Source organism: Coenobita brevimanus, chromosome 104 (assembly GCF_032717465.1).
Source record: "Coenobita brevimanus isolate Jiangsu-jjx chromosome 104, ASM3271746v2, whole genome shotgun sequence".
NCBI lineage: Eukaryota > Metazoa > Arthropoda > Malacostraca > Decapoda > Coenobitidae > Coenobita > Coenobita brevimanus.
The window spans coordinates 42,674,172-42,679,337 of NC_137057.1; the positions used below are offsets into that span (position 1 = coordinate 42,674,172).

Genomic DNA, 5,166 nt, shown 5'->3' on the forward strand with positions numbered 1-5,166 from the left:
TGATACTTTTTATCAGTTAAAATGCCTTTATTCAGAACTGGGTAAAAAATTATTATGATCTGTGTATTAGTCAGGTAATAAAAACAATGTAAGATGCTGCTTTAGATTAATTCACATACACACTCGCGCGCGCAGCACACACACACACACACACACACACACACACACACACACACACACACACACACACACACACACACACACACACACACACACACACACACACACACACACACACACACACACACAGAATGGAGATTGGTCCTGGTTCAGGTTCACGTTGGTTCAGGTCGGTTCAACGGGTTCCATGTTATCCAAGAATTCCAAGAACTCCACCAAGCAAGCATGAGATGAATTCGAAGAGCTGTGGAGAGACAGAGAGAGAGAGAGAGAGAGTTATAGGAGTTATGGATCTTTTTTTCAGGATGGACAGATAAGCTATAGGGCTTAGAGATCTTTTTCATATGTGTGTGTGTGTGTGTGTGTGTGTGTGAGAGAGAGAGAGAGAGAGAGAGAGAGAGAGAGAGAGAGAGAAAGAGAGAGTTATATGGGTTATGGATCGTTTTTTCAGGATGGACAGATAAGTTATAGGGATTACAGATTTTTTTCATGTGTGTGTGTGTGTGTGTGTGTGTGTGTGAGAGAGAGAGAGAGAGAGAGAGAGAGAGAGAGAGAGAGAGAGAGAAAGACAGAAAGACAGACAGACAGAGATAGAGAGAGAGACAGAGAGAGAGCCACAGGAGTTATACATGTTTTTTTCACGTTAGAGATAAGTTATATAGGTCATGGATTTTTTTTTTTTTTTTCAGTTTAGAACAACCACGGCGTAACACTTAAAGAAAAAATTTCACAATGTTTTTACTATAAAATAAAAAGTATTAGATAATAACTCTCTCTCTCTCTTTCTCATCAGTTTTTCTATATCTATCTGTCGTACTCACAAAGCCAAGCTTCGACAGCAGACACAGGAGGACCGCCAAGAGGCTTTCAAGGCCGAAGATTTCTAGAAAGATATCCAAAATCACCTCAGCTGGTGTGCCGACTGTGGTAGAGGAAGGGGAGAGGGTCGATTAGGTCAAGTGATTAGAGAACCTGCCTGATGTTTGAAGGAACACATGGCAGAGCAGGACAGGGCAGGGTAATGAAGAGGAATGCAGGGCAGGGTAATAAAGAGGAATGCAGGGCAGAGTAATGTAGAGGAAGGCAGGGAGGAGCAGCATAATCTAGGGGAAAGCAGGGCAGGGCAAGGCAGGTGAGCAGTGTGGGGGAATGTTGGAGGGGGATTTGACTGAGAGAGAATAAATATTTCTCATTCTAGTACTTAAGGAATCACTGTAATATCTTTGTCATCGGCATCGTTGTTGTCTTGTCATTATCTGAACTCTACATCCCACAAATATAAACTAATTTTTCAGAAGATTTAAAAGATTTTCCACACCTCATATAAATACAAATTAGCAGGAAGATTAGAAAGTTTCCCACACCATAAATAACAACAAATTTGCCTGAAGATTAAACAGATTCGCCACACTGAACTACTTGGTGAATCCAGTTTGCAAGAATAAGCTGAAAAAAAGTCTTCACATTAAATTGAAGAAGTTTATCGAATACAAGAAAAGCCGAGGTGATGACATCTAACACATGGAGTAGAACGCTATGTAAGCTTTATCGCTCAAGTGTAGGAGGAAATATAGTGCTGTAGGAATTTAAAACTGGCCAAAGCACCAGACAGAACTATGGGATCTCAAGCAAGTCGTATGATAGGAGAGGAGGCATATTAGGGCAATGTGAAGCATGGGGAAGTAGGAAAGCAAGGTGACCCTGACGGTCCTGTATTGATGCATGCATCGATCTTTGAATACTAGGGACCGAAAACGGGTGCAAGTGCTTTGATGAAGTGCTGCAGGTCTGTATGTGGAGTTAGATGACTTAGCAGAGTGAAAGAGGACATTGAAAGAGTTTGACAGGCCAGGGACGTGTCAATGTAAACGTAGTGCAATGGAATGGGCAGATCAGGCTATGTTATGATATAGCCAGTAGAGAGAAGGTGTGGTGAGAGATAGACGACAGTATACAGATTAGAAGTGGAGTTAATGAGGGAAATGATGAGGTCTAGACGCAGCAGGAAGGATAGTGTTGAAATATATTTTTAACTAGAGGTGTGACCGAGTGTGAGAAGTGTGTATGGTATAAAGCAAAATGGAACGAAGTGGCTTAGGGAAGAACAACTCTACCAGTAACCTGCGACGGCAAGAAATGAAGCAGCTGGGGTAAACCGTGAATTAGAATTGGATGAAGATGAAATAATTTGAAGATAGCTTTATGTAGACCATTAAATTAGACAGCTGAGAAAGAGAATGAGAGTGACTGAGGTTGCTTTCTCCTGCTTTCCGGCACCACCAACGTGGAATGAGTAACATGTAGTAAGAATAGAATAAAGTCATAGTACTGCCACCAAAATAATATAAACCAAAGTAAAACAGAATCACATAAAATGAAGGTATGGTATTGGCGCCAGAGTAAAACAAAATCTCATAAGTCAAAGATATGAGAGTCAGAGAAAAACAAAATCGCATAACATAATGCTGCTTAATGACAGCCAGAGTAAAATAGAATCACAAGGCAGTAAGTTAGGGTACCGTATTAGTCCCAGTGTAAAACAGAATCACACAACACAATGCTAAGATATGGGAGCCAGAGTAATCACATAACAAAGAATGGGTATGAGAGCCAGATTAAAATAATCACATATCATAAAGCTGTGGTATGAGAGACAGTACAAAACAGAGTATGAAAATCGGCGTAATACAGAGTGACTATATCAAAATGAGAGTAAAACAGGAACAATATGAAAATCAGTGAAAGACAGAGTGACAGTGTGAAAATCAGCTTAAAACAATGACAATATGAAAATCAGCGAAAGACAGAGTGACTGTGTGAATATCAGCTTTAAACAGTGACAATGAAAATCAATTTAAAATGAGTGACATTATGAGAATTAGAGTAAGAGAAAGTGCATTGTGAAAATCAGTGTAAAACGAGTGACAGTATGAATATCAGCGTAAAATAGAGTGACATTACGGGTAATGTTAGTGAGAAGGTCCAAGATCACTTCCAGTTTCAACTCTGCAACGCTGTCTGTCAAAGTTTCGATTTTTATGTCCAGCAGGTCTTGGGTGAAGTCTCCGCAGAATATGTGAAGTTCCAAAATGCAGCCTAACACGGTGAGCTGGCACACGGGTAACAGAAGCGGCCCCTGACATACTACTCCGACTGTAAAAGGTTGGGAGAATATGGTTATTAGAGGCAGGGAGAAAAGAGGGAGGCAGGGAAAGCGTCTGAAAGAGGGAGGAGGAAAGAGGGAGACAGCTGAGGAAACAGGAAGGACGAAGAAAAGGGGAGAGGAATGGGTAGGCAGTTGGAGGTAGTGAATTCTCTCCATCGCATATTCCTTTGGCTGTGGAGTGTTTAGGAGATTGCTAGTAGAGGAGCAGGTGAAGGAGGAGGCAGAGGAAGAACGGAAAAGACTGAGATAAACTGAAAAGAACGGGGAGGCAGAGAGAGAGGAAGAAAGGCTCTTCCTCATATGCTGCTTTGGCGGTGTGAATGGTTTAAACTTTAGAGTGTAACAATATAAATCTAAGTGTATTATGTAACGCAGGTTTTGGTAGATTCGACCCATCCATTACCAGTAAATGATGCAAATAAAGTAACTTCTTTAAACTAAGCTTGTGACAGTAGGAGAAAGAACCTGCGGTAGAACGTCTCCGAAACTTTCTCCAATCACCATAAGTGGGTATTGAGTATATGAGTGAATGAGATGGAGCATCCTTTGGAGTATCAGTGAACCCGCATGGGGTGCAACGAGTGCGAGCGTCTGTGGGAGTTAATTAAGACTGAGGGAGTGAGAGTATATAGTAGAAACGATCATTCAGCTGTGTTAGGTTTCGTGCCTGTGTGAATGATTTGTGTAAGTGAATCAATAAGTACAATAAATACTTCTGAAGGGATGTAGGTGTGTGTGTGTGTGTGTGTGTGTGTGTGTGTGTGTGTGTGTGTTTTATCTGATACCATCTGTTACCAGCGAGTGTACGAATGCATGTGTGAGTGAGTATGCATGTTAAAAGGAGAGACATCGAATGAGTGACATTCAGACGGCAACCAGAACACAGCCACTAACGAATCCCGTGAATAACAGCTTCAATGAATACGTGAACCCACTGCAGGGCAGTAAACTCTGTGCCAGACTTCCTCCGGCCAGAAGGCCATCCACATGGTGGTGGTGGTGGTGGTGGTGGTAGTGGTGCCTGTAGGGGAGAGCGAGAGAGTGAGTATGTTAGTGGGGAAGATAGGCGAAGGGAGGGAGCGTGGAGAGTGAGTGGGAAATTAATGAAAGCAAATAAGGGGAGGAAAAGTTAAGGATGTGTGAGGAGTGAGATGGGACGTGGTAAGTGGAGGGAGAGTGGGCGATGAATGAGGAGTGTGTGTGTGGGAGTGGGGAAGGAAAGTAGAAGGAGGGAAAATGGGGGATGAGTGAAGAATGTCTTTGAGAGTCGGGAAGGGTTGTAAAGGGGGGAAGAATGGGGGTGAGTGGGGAATGAGTGTGGAAGTGGTAAGGCAGGTAAGGGGACGGAGAGTGAGGGATGAGTTGGCAGTGAGTGGGGGAGTAGTAAGGCATGTATGGGAAGGGAGCGTGAGGGATGAGTGGGGAGTAAGTGTTGGAATGTATTCGGAAACTGAGGGAAGCGTGAACGGGGAGTGGAGAATTAGAAAGTTACGTTCATATATTCCTTTTAATCTTAATTTGACCCAGATTTACGTGTTTTTGCAGCTTATTTCACGCACCTCAGTCGTAGGATAAGACAAAGCCTAGGCGTTACATCCTTTCTTTGACTATCGTCATATTCTAGTTGTAACCCCGTATTGCAAATCAACATTCACGATGAAGAGATGACAATTTTAGGCCAAGTTCAATCAATCAATCAATCATTTCCTGTGGCACCCTCGGGGATGCATAGGGCCAAGTTAGAAAAAAATAATACCAAGAGAACCAAGGATCAAACAACTCTCGGTATATTTTTTAATTTCTTCGATCAAGCTATTTTCCTGTTAAAAGATACTGAGCCAAAAAAAGAAGAAAAAAAAAAAGAGGTTTATACAAGAAAT

At 42.1% G+C, this 5,166-nt stretch overlaps 1 long non-coding RNA gene across 1 annotated transcript; it reads right to left on the reverse strand.

Annotated features, from left to right (window-relative positions):
• Positions 1-323: 323 nt before the first annotated feature.
• Positions 324-3,113, reverse strand: LOC145415936 (uncharacterized). The gene is made up of 3 exons (XR_013900184.1): positions 3,082-3,113; positions 942-1,042; positions 324-364 (listed from the first exon to the last, which is right to left on the reverse strand). It is a non-coding gene; the product is annotated as an uncharacterized LOC145415936 (long non-coding RNA).
• Between the last annotated feature and the right edge of the window lie 2,053 nt (positions 3,114-5,166).